Source organism: Eschrichtius robustus, chromosome 2, assembly GCF_028021215.1.
Source record: "Eschrichtius robustus isolate mEscRob2 chromosome 2, mEscRob2.pri, whole genome shotgun sequence".
Lineage (NCBI taxonomy): Eukaryota > Metazoa > Chordata > Mammalia > Artiodactyla > Eschrichtiidae > Eschrichtius > Eschrichtius robustus.
The window spans coordinates 157725918-157738186 of record NC_090825.1 but is presented as its reverse complement, the minus strand read 5'-3'; the positions used below and the strand labels follow the sequence as shown (position 1 = coordinate 157738186).

The window sequence follows — 12269 nt, the reverse complement described above, 5'->3', positions numbered from 1 at the left end:
TAACTCCTGAAAGGCCTCCCAGTAGCTTCAGATCTGCTCAAGAATCCTTCACATCCTGCTGGTTCACAGTGAGTGGCTCACAGCTTCAAGGCCTCCTCTGCCAGATGGAGAACTATTTCAAACATCCTGCCTCTATTTTGTACAGTAGCAATGCAGACAGGAAACCTGACCCCATTTTCAGGTTCTAAAGAGAAATTCTAAGTACCTGAAAGACTGAGGAACATGGTGGCTTTTATTTAAGATGTGGAGCTAGAGAGCACATACCTGGACTTGGGCCTGCAGCAGCACCAAATTGCACCAAGTGTTCCCTTTATTTTCTCTCCCGTCTGTGTTTCTCCTTTTCCCTCGGCTGGATTAGCCACGGGAACTCCAAGTTCTTCATTCTGCGGTCCTGGTATGAAGATTCTCCCGGGAATTATAAAGTTATTCACCTTCTACATCGAGCACTTCTTATTTTTTCCCCAGCAACGTAAGTCATCCTTAAGAGGAGTCAGGGTGCTAGCTCTTAAATATATTTTAGTCATCCCTTTGTACATTAAATGCTCTTTCTTGGACACTGCTCCTGACATGGTGTTCACTGTGCTCTCAGCTGGCCTCCTGAAGTTCTGCCCTGCCTTCCCCACCAGCTACAGTTCAGGAGCTGCCTACCTCAGGGTGATAGGTTATCTTCTAGTTGCTTTATTCCTTTCCCTTTTACATTTAGAGAATATAATTTGAATACATAAACTCCTCTGTGACCACAGCTTTATTTGCGACCCACAGGTTTTGTTATGGCATATTTTCATTATCATTCAATTAATAAAATTCTAATTCCCATTACGACTTTATCTTTGACCTACATAATGATCAGAAGTATGTTTTTAATAGCCAACTATTTGGTAAAATATTGGTTATATATTTTTTAAATTCTTGCTTATTCGGAGTCTTGTTTTATAACCAGCATATAGTCAGTTTTATAAATGTGCCACGTGCACCTAAAAATTTCTGCGTAATATATATATTCCATCATTGTTGGTGCAGGGTTTTATGTAAATTTAGGCCAGAGTTTTTAATGATGGTATTCAGATCTTCTATAATCTGCTGATTTATTGTTGTGGTTCTATGTTACTGATCTAGGTAATTTAGATTTTTCTATTTTGACTTAGTTTTTTGGAATTTCCCTTCATATATTGCATTGAGGTTTAGATTTATAATATATTCCTTGTAAAGTAACAGTGGGTTTTTATTATCCTGCCTTATCGCCAGTGATAATTTTTGCTTTCAAATCTGTGTTAACATTAAAAAATTTTCAATTGTATTTATTGTTGTTATGACATAATTTTTGAATCCTTTAATTTTCAGTCTGACTCTTGTCTCTTGTAAGTGGCATAGAATTAGGTTTTTTGTTTGTTTCAATAATCCTTGTCCTTTAATTGGAGTATTTACAGTTAATGTATTTTCTTATAGACCGTTTACTCCTTGTTTACTATTTGTCCCACCTTGTTATGTTCCTTTTGCTCTTCTTTCTTCCTTTTAGATTTCTTCAAATTCCATTTTCCCTTGTATTAGCTTGTTATTTTTACATAAGTAGCAGTTACACATGTACCATGACTTATTAGCTCTTCTACTGCTTCTCAAGCAATACTGAGATCTTAAATTTCTTTGACTACTTTTTTCCTCTTCCATTTGTTTTTAATGCATTCTAATTTTTGATATATTTTATTATTACTCTTTTGTGCAGTTAGATTTTATTTAGGTTTATCCACTTATTTATCCTTTCTGTTATACATAATTCTTTATAAAGTCCTTATTTTCATGTGTGATAACCTTCCTTCTGCCTGCGGGTCTCCCTTTATAATTTAATTCAGTTGGTTCTGATGAGAACGTATTTTCTAAATTTTGTTTGTCTGCAAATTTCCTTATTTCATCTTTCCTTCCAAACAACATTTTCTCTGCCTCTAGAATTCCCAATGGGCAGCTCTTTTCTTTAGCACTGAAAAATGTTATTCCATTATTTTCTAGTATCCAGTCAGTTTTGTTGAGAAGTAAGCTGTAACCTTAATCCTGTTGTTCCTTTGAAAGGAATCTCTCTCTTTTTCCTGGGGCTGCTTTTAAGATGTCATGTTTTTCTTTGTTATTCATGAATTGTACTGTGGTGATCTTAGGTGTGGTTTTCTTTGTATTCATTCTTGTTGCATTTTTTTAGTGCTTATTGAATGTATGGCTCCATATATTCTTTTTAGTTTTAGAGAACTCTCAGCTGTTATTTCTGAAATATTGTTTTCATCCCAATCTCTCTCTCCTTTTTTCTTTGGACTCCAGTTTACACATATGATAAAAATGTTTACTGTGGCCCATATGTCTCAAATGCGCTTTTGTGTACTTTTTATTCTTTTCGTTTCCCATGCTTTAGTCTTAATATTTTTACTACTCTATCTTCCAGTTCACTTACCTCTCTTTACCTGTGTCCAATCCACTACCGAGTTTTAAATTTCGTATAATTTTTAATTCTATCAGTTCAACTTCAATCAGTTTGTAGTTTCTAGTTGTCAAGTTAAATTCTCCACCTTGTCATCTATTTTCTTGAACTTGATAACATTTACCAAAATATGTATGAACTTTAATGTTTAGGTCATCTATGATTCTGATTCTGTTTTGTTTTTTATTCTAATTCTCCTTTTCTTGGTAGTCTTGGTGGTTCTTCAGTGAATGAATACCAGACTTGGGATATGACAAGTTGTAGAGAATCTGAATGACATTACAGTTGCCCTTTGAACAACCTGGGTTTGAACTGCACAGATCCACTTATACATGGATTTTTTTCCCATAGGTAATACAGTACTACATGATCTGTGGTTGGTTGAATCCTCAGATTCAGAACCACAGATAAGAAGGGCCGACCATAAAGTTATATGTGGATTTTTGACTGCACAGGGAGTCAGCGTCTCTAACCCCTACATTGTTCAAGGGGTCAACTGTATTTTCTTGAGGAGAGAATTTCCTATTCTTAGGTAGGGAGCAGAGGGGAAGATCACCTCAGTCACTGGACCAACTTCATACTCATTTTCCTTCTTTATAAGGTTCAATGTAGATGTTGCATCAACCTTCCTAACACACAGACACACACACACACACACACATATGTAGAGACTTTCAATGTCCTAATTCATATCATTAGTTTTCCATTGGGCCAGAAATCTTTCATAGGTTCTGAACCCCAGTTTTGTCTCTTCAGCGTTATGAGCCAACTAAGTCTTTGCTTTGACTTCAGTTAGTTAGCTTTTGTTTGACTTCTTAGCATCTTGCCTTGTCTACCTATTATACATGGAAAATACTGCAAGGGAACACTGTTGCTGAATCCAGCTCAGTTCTCTGAATCTTTACTCTCTCTGTGATTTTGGTCCTTAAAATTCTAGCTGCCTTGTTATTTCTCAATTCCAACTCTGGTTCCTTAGTCCTATGACATTGTCCTAAGATCTACTGGCTTTTCTACCTCTTAGGAGTCACATTTGGTTTCTCAGACTTTTGCTCTTCATCAGTAGTTTCTAAATGACTGGGCTAGAAAAGCATGTGCAGAATATTGTTCTCACTTCAGTGAGTTTCTTTCTCTATTTTACTCTTCTAGGTCATGGCTACCTCAGTAGCTTTCTAACGCTCACAGTCAAATGTTGCTTATGATTTATCTGGCCTTTCTAGTATGTTTTCCTAAGGTAAACTGATATAGTTGGAAACAGAAGTTCGTACCCACCATTTAAAAAATTCTGTTTTGTCTTTCTATGAATTCTCTTCTTGTCCCATCTTCTGTCACTTTTTCCTACCAAAAATTCCCATTCTCTCAGATAGATTATTTTAAGATTAAAAATTATTATTAAGCTAATATGTTAATTTTGAAAGGAATTAATTTTGCTTTGAACAAGAACACAGATTGGTGAATGGAATATGGAAGATTCCTTAAGACCTTTTTCATCTCTAAGAGTAGTATCCAACCATCGGTACCATAATAAGTTTGTCAACTGTGGAAGAAAGCAGTCTTTATAACATCAACATTATTCAGTAATCTCAAAAACTGCTTTACTTTCCTGCTCATGCCACCAATTTCCAAATGTTCAATGGGAGCAGAGAATCATGGGATGGGACATGGAGAAATGGCCTGTCATAGTAACTATAAACATTGGAAGAATGAAATTATAAATAAAGAGGGTTTTCTATGAATATATTTGAAATGTTTGTTCCTAAAGAACTTGTAGAATAAGACTCAGAAGTTTACAGAGAAACACCTCTTGATAAGTATGAAACTCAGTAAAATTTATCTCATAATAGTTTTTTCTTTTGTGTTATGTGATTGTCAGAGTGACACAAAACTATTTTTATCTGGACTTCACAGATCTTCTTATTTTTACTATGGGATCAGTGACCCTACATGTTTGAAAAGTGGCAAAATAGTTAAAATTGGAACATTTCCCCCAAATCCAGGGCATATGACTTACATTTCTGTAGAAGGCAATATTATATTTCTGTCTAGTTCTGGGGTAAACATTTTCATACCTGCCAATCCAATTTGACTAATGTATTGTTGTTACAGTGCATTAGTGGAAATTAAATGGTAAATTCAGTCAAACAGCCATTTCATACATCAGAAAGGAAAATCAGTCAACACAACTGTCTGACCGAAATGAATGAAGAAAACAATTCAAGGCAAACAACTGTCCCAGTAGACTTGTATAAATACAGTAATGGTGTCATGTGCAGAATTAATCTTTCCTCACCCTTAACTGGAGAACACTCTGCCAGCCAATTCAGTCACTCAAATGATACTGAATTATAATATTCCAGTTTCATTTACTCTCAGTTACTGGTGACTGCCCTTCCTTCTCCTTCATCTGTCCATCAGTGGAGAATGTCAGAGCAGGAGAATAGTAATATTGGCAGATTGTAATGTACTGTCTTGAATTCCACAGCTTCAAAATTCTTAGGCTAACTCAATGATCTTAAAAGAGTCTGGTGCAGAAAGGATATGTGAATTAAATGGCAGACCACCGGCTGACCCTTCCAGCACTAACATCCCTTATTCCTGGTTCTAATATATCACAGAATACTCAAGAGGAAGTTCTTGAGTGGTCAGCAGAAATATGGCTCCAAAGCAGGCACATGGAAAAGAAATGTTGTCATCTGTGATCCACTTTAAAGTTGACTTGTCTTTTACTCATAAACCAGATTCAGTGTGAATTCTCTTCTGCTAAATGTTAGAGAATCTGTTGGAGGAGTGTGGCCAATTCTTTTGAATTTTTTTACTCTCTAACATTTTTTTAGACATCTTTATTGGAGTATAATTGCTTTACAATGGTGACTTGGTTTCTGCTTTATAACAAAGTGAATCAGCTATACATATACATATATCCCCATATCTCCTCCCTCTTGCATCTCCCTCCCACACCCCTCTGGGTGGTCACAAAGCACCGAGCTGATCTCCCTGTGCTATGTGGCTGCTTCCCACTAGTATCTGTTTTATATTTGGTAGTGTATATATGTCCAAGCCACTCTGTCACTTCATCCTAGCTTACCCTTCCACCTCCCCATCTCCTCAAGTCCATTCTCTACGTCTGCATCTTTATTCCTGTCCTGCCCCTAGGTTCTTCAGAACAATTTTTTTTTTTTTTTTATTTAGGTTCCATATGTATGTGTTAGCATACGGTATTTGTTTTTCTCTTTCTGACTTACTTCACTCTGTATGACAGACTCTAGGTCCATCCACCTCACTGGAAGTAACTCAATTTCATTTCTTTTTATGGCTGAGGAATATTCCATTGTATATATGTGCCACATCTTCTTTATCATTCATCTGTCGATGGACACTTAGGTTGCTTCCATGCCCTGGCGATTGTAAATAGTGCTGCAATGAACGTGGTGGTACATGTCTCTTTTCGAATTATGGTTTTTTTAGGGTATATGCCCAGTAGTGGGATTGCTGGGTCGTACGGTAGTTCTATTTTTCGTTTTTTAAGGAACCTCCATACTGTACTCCATAGTGGCTGTATCAGTGTACATTCCCACCAACAGTGCAAGAGAGTTCCCTTTTCTCCACACCCACTCCAGCACTGTTTATAGATTTTTTGATGATGGCCATTCTGACTGGTCACACAAAGAACTTCGGCATGGTGTTCATCATCTAGCTAATCCTAACATGCAGACATTTATGAGAGTAAAGTCAGGTCTTTGCCAGAGTGGGTTGCTTATTTGGGCAACTGGGTCAAATCAAGAAGGGCAAATGTAGGCTGCCAGAGTAAATGAGAGGAAAAACAAAAAGAACGAGACATTATCATTCATCAGTGATTTTCCCCCCAATATTCTTAGCCTCCACCTATCTCCATCTTACTGGTAACACAGGAACTAGACTGAACAATCAGGTAAAAGGTCTCACAGAAACTGAGTTAATATAGAAAATAAAAAAATAAAACATAAAATTGTAAATTTTCTTCCTAGGGATAATTGAGATGATAGTTCAGTAATAACGTAAGATCAGGTGAAGTCTAAAGAAATTTTAGAAAACCTGGATAAAGTAAGAAAACATGTGTTCGCCGGCATCCGAATGTTCGCGAGACACCGAGACATGCGGGCCAAGTTCTGGAGAGAAGGGAAACGCAGACGCGAGCTTGACATTTGGTGCAGCTTTTCTCCTTGGGGCATTTGCTGATTCAACTCATACAGCCTAGGAACTGAAAAGCCAAGGAGTTCAAAAGACTAACCACAGAAGCCAAACGGCAAGAGCTCAAGCTAAAAGCAACAACTAATGGAATGACAGGCTACACGTATCCTTAGTCTCACAGGGCTGGGGGAACCATTACATTTAAAGCCTAACAAATACAAGAGTAGTTGGGAATAGGGAGAATCCAAACTTTCACATGGTAATCCCAAAGGGCAACACCCGTAGAGGAAGGACAAGACAGAAATAGAGCAACCTTCACACAGACTGAAAAACAGCTTTGAATGAGCTCAAACTGAGAATGGACTAAGGTTTCCAGTCCCTATAGGAACTGTCTGCCATGAGCAAAAGGAAATCTTTTCAAGAGAACGATAACAGCATCCAGAATGTGGCGGTATCTTAATAGTTTCCTAAAATAAGTTAAGCCCAATTTTAATATAAAAAATAATTGGACATACCAGGAAAAAGACTAAATGATTAAAAGCTCAAAAAAAAAAAAAAAAAGGACAATGTAAATAGACACAGGAGGACAAGAGTTAGTAGGCGGTTAAAAAACAAAACGAAACAACTATGATTAAACAAAGAAAACAGACACATGGCAAATAAGCATATGAAAAGATGCTACACATTCCATGTCATCAGGGAATTTTCAATTAGAACAACAGTGAGATACCACTACACACCTATTCAAATGGCTAAAATCCAAATACTGAAATCCCAAAGTTGTTGACGATGCAGAACAACTGGAATTCTCATGTGTTGCTAGCAGGATACTTGGCAGTTTCTTACAGAACTAAACATACTTTTACCATACAGTGATCTAGTAATCATGCTCTTTGGTATTTACCCATAGGAACTGAAAAGTTATGTCCCCATAAAAACCTGCACATGGATGTTTATAACAGTTTCTTTCATAATTGCCAAAACTTGAAATCAACCAAGGTGTTTTTCAATAGGTGAATGGATAAACAAACTATGGTATATCCGTACAAAGGAATAGCATTCAGCGCTAAAAAGAAAAGGCTATGAAGCCATGAAAAGACATGGAAGAAGCTTAAATGCATATTGCTAAGGGAAAAAAAGCCAATCTGCAAAGGCTACATGCATATTATATGATTGCTGTATGAAATTTAGGAAAAGGCAAAAGTGTGGAGACAGTCAAAAGATCAGTGGTTGCCAGAGGTTGTGGGGAGGGAGAAAAGGATGGGTGAAGCCCGGAATTGTAAAGGCAGAGAAACTCCTGTGTATGGTTCTGTAATGGTGGATACAGGTTATTGCACGTTTGTCAAAAATCATAAAATGTACAAAACAAAGAGTGAGGTCTAAAGTAAAGCATGGACATTAGTTAGTAATAATGTATCAATATTGGTTCATTAACTATAACAAATGTATTACGCTAATGTAAGATGTTAATAATAGGGGAAACTAGGGTGAGAGGTAAGGAAGTATGAGAACTCTGTCCTTTCTGCTTAATTTTTCTGTAAACCAGAAACTGCTCCGAAATAGTCTGTTAATTTAAAAAACAAATCTAGACCTGCATACAAAACTTGCACGTAAACCCAACCACAGCAGCATTATTCATACGAGCCCCAAAGTGGAAGTAACCCAAATGGCCATTTACTGTGAATGGATAAATAAAACATAGTAATATCCACACCATGGACTATTATTCAGCCATAAAAAGAAATCAAGTACTGATACATGCTACAACATGCATGAACTTTGAAAACATGCTAAGTAATCGTATGATTCCATTTGTATGCAATGTCCAGTCTAGACAAATCTGTAGAGACAAAGGATATTAGTGGCTGCCTAGGGTTTGGAGATATGGGGGAGTGAGTGACTTATAATAGATTCTTTTTCTTTTGGGGGGGTGGATGAAAGTTCTAAAATTGATGGTGGTGGTAGATGCATAAGACATTAAATTGTACACTTTAAATAATATGGAAAGTAAATTATATATCAATGAAACTATTATTTAAAATTCTGATTAATGTATTAAAAAAAGGACAACATATACAATTTAAGCAAAAAGTATTTGTGAAATGCAACCAAAAGAAACTTCTAGAATTAAAAAAGCTGAAATTAAGCACTCAGATGAACAGTACCTTAGTCAAACAAAAGAAAGGATTACAAATGTCAGTTAAAAAATAACTACACTAAAATTTGGAGGGAAAATGATGGAAAACAGAGAAATAAGTACTTAGGACATATAGAGTATATATAAAACACTGTGTCTAGCCAACCCCAAGTCACACAGCCTAGGGAGGAGACACACAGCCTACCTGAATCACAAGGACTCCTCCAAAGGAAAAAGGAGGTTCTGATGTCAGAAGTGGAAGGAATGAATTACAAAGAAAAAGAACAATGGTAAACTATAATCTAGATATACATTGGTAAATACATAGGTTCCCTGGGGTTGTGATCTGGTACAAACAATAAAAAAAAAAGATAAGACTCATAGTAGAGGCTGCTAGACTCTGCTGAGGAAAATGTCCAGGGAGGGAAGAGTTGATTTATTTCCTTGTTTTTTGAGAGTCCACATATAAGTGACATCATGCACTATTTGTCTTTGTCTTATTTCACTTAGCATAGTGTCCTCCAGTTTTATCCATGTTGACTTAAATGACAGGATTTTCTTCTTTTTTAAGGTTGAATAATATTCCATTGTATATATATATACCATATTACCTTTATCCATTAATCTACTATGGACACTTAGGTTGTTTCCATACCTTGGCTCTTGTGAATAATGCTACAGTGAATGTGGGAGTACAGATATCTCTTCAAAAATGATGATGTTTCCTTTGGATATATACTCAGAAGTGGGAGGGAGGAAGAACTTACGACACAAATCGACCATGTGTAAAAGACGTAGGAATGAAAAACTCTGAACACCTAGGAAGAGTGTGGAGTATTTGGAAAGGTCACTGTTCAAGGTCATACATAGTTTAAAATTATGACATTTCAGTGAGCCTGTGTGCATGAAGGCTTGCTTATATTTCGGGATTTGAATACAGGGCAAAGAAGTGCTGCTAAATTTTCGATCAACATCAAAAAAAGGGTGGAAATGTTTTTTTCTTTTATTATGAAACTGGAGGAAAGGCAAGCCTAGAATTCTAGGCCCACTAGAATTTTCCCTGATGATAGTGGTAATTTAGGAGAAGAAGAAGGATCCAAGGCCATAGAACAATTTTGAAAGCAAAATAAGGCTGCTGAGTCTTCACCCAGTGTATGAGATTAAGTTCTAATGGCATATGATGAAGTGGGCGTGACACAGCTGGCAGAGCTGGTTGAGTTGTTGAAAATGGCTCTTGAAGCTACAGGTATTGGACAGTAGACGTAGAAAAAGAACAAGGTAAATCCAAAAGAGTGGAAGGACAAAATTAATCAAGAGAAAAGTCAAAAATAGAGAAGAAAAGCAGTAAACTTGGCAAATAAAACCAAAAGCTTGTTCTTTAGAAAGACCAATAAAATAAGCAATATTTGGCAAATATGATCGAGGTGGGACTAGCTATAACACAGAGAGAATTTTTTTTTTTTAATTACGAAAGAATACTATGGTAGCTTTACACCAACACATTTGAAAATCTGGACAAAATGGCTGATTATTGATTAGTTATATGCAGCCATTATTTACTCCTGTTTTGAGTAGAGAATACAAGTAGCTTTATGAAATTAGAAAATATAATCAAAGATATACACCTTAGAAAGACATCAGTTATTTTCCAATGTATCAAAAAATTAGAAGAGTCCTAAATACAAAAATCAGATATGGAAAATTTACCCAAAAAGTAACGAAGCACATTTCTTTGAAGATCTTAAGTTCTAAGTAATATTAGCAAATAGATTCCAGCAACATATTTTTAAAAAGTCATTATGATCAAGAGGGATTTATCACCATAAAGCAGATTTTTTCAAGTAGGATAAAGTTGGAATGAGGAAAGAAATGTCCATATCCAATATCAAAACACACTCCAAATTTCAGCAGTTTAAAAGAATCTAATACGCTGTAACAGTACATCAGTAGATTATTAAAGCAGAGTAGGAACCCATGTATATGTGAGAAATAAAATATAGGGTAAATAAAGTACAGGCTGTCTTCACTGTGGAGCTATAAAAATGATCATAGAAGCTGAACTGTGCAAAGTTGATCTCAGTGATTGATGGGGAAAATATTATTGTTCTATGACCTTAAAATCTTTCTGACAAAAACACCAGAAACTTTCTTGTTTGTTATATATAAAGTTATAGATAGACTTAAAAAAATTAGTAAATCTTGTATTTAGTTAATACAGTGCAACCTAAAACATTAGAAGTATTGAAAATTAACATGTTTTATTCCACTGTAAAAAACTTATGAGACTTCTAGTTTTGAGTCCAGCAAGGAAGGAGCTTGGAAGTTGCCACTCTGTCCTAACAGGTAAATATCTGGACACACTGAAAAATCAACAATTCTTCTTAGATTCATTAGAGAAGTGAGGTCACAGGAAAAATCACCGTGCCCAAAATTGGAGAGGCAGATGGCAGATACAGAGAGTAACAACTTACCGGAACAGAAACCCAAGAGCAGAAATCTCTGTGGAAAGCAATGGTGAGGTAGGAAAACCTGAACTATATTTGAAGGATTGCTGGAGGCTTGTGTGGAAAAGTCTGTGAGGTAAAAACTCCAGGGAAGCCCCTATCCTTTTGCGACTTTTGTCTCTTGAGCTCTACCAGGTTGTGACTACCAGGTGAAGGTCAAAGGAAAATCCCCTTGGAATTCTGGCAGGGGGAGGGTGAAAGGAGCAATTTTGAAATACACCAGAGCATTCTGCTGTTCTTCATAAGGCCTGCCCTCAGGAGAAACTGTTTTACCAGAGGCCTAATGTATGGGGTTTTGTCAGAGCCTAACTGACCTGGGGGAAGGGAAATATCCTACCGTGACCCCTGCCGGCCATTGTGTTTCACCTAAGGTGAGGGAAAATACTGAGAGGCACTTGTGACATTCATAGCTGAGGAGCACATGCTCATTATAAGACTGAGACCTAATCATAAGACTATGCAATGCTTCTATAACGCCACATCTCTAAAGGACTATGTACTGCAGTGAATTTCACCAGTGCATCGTGTCTGGATTTTCAAGGAAGAGAAAAGTGAATCATATAAAATGCTTGATTAAACCGAGAAATGGCAGAAAAAGAGTGGAATGTAAAAAAGGAACAAAGAACACTGGCAATAAATATGAAACAGTAACAAATATGGTAGGTATTAATCCAATGATATCAATAATCATTTTAAATACCAATGGTATAAATACGCCAGTTAAAAGACAGAGATGGTCACAGAGGATCAATAAACAAGATCCAAATATAAGAAATCTACTTTAAATATGAAGGCACATATAGCTTAAAAGTAAAGGGTTGGGGAAAGCTACATCATGCTAACACTAATTAAAAGAAAGTTTGAGAAGCTGTATCAATCTCAGACAAAGCAGAGTTCAGAGCAAAGAAAATTATCAGACAAAGAGGGGGACATTCCATAATGATAAAGGGGTCAATTCTCCAAGAAGACATAACAATTCTTCATGTTTATGTGCCTAACAACAAAG

The 12269-nt window shown here is 36.3% G+C and overlaps 1 protein-coding gene across 1 annotated transcript in view; it reads right to left on the bottom strand.

Annotated features, from left to right (window-relative positions):
* Window positions 1–12269, bottom strand: part of LOC137759789 (ELKS/Rab6-interacting/CAST family member 1-like) — a 101770-nt gene that overhangs the window by 1930 nt on the left and 87571 nt on the right. The window contains 1 exon segment of the mRNA XM_068536397.1: window positions 265–391. The gene's annotated coding sequence lies outside the window, so the exon portion shown is untranslated.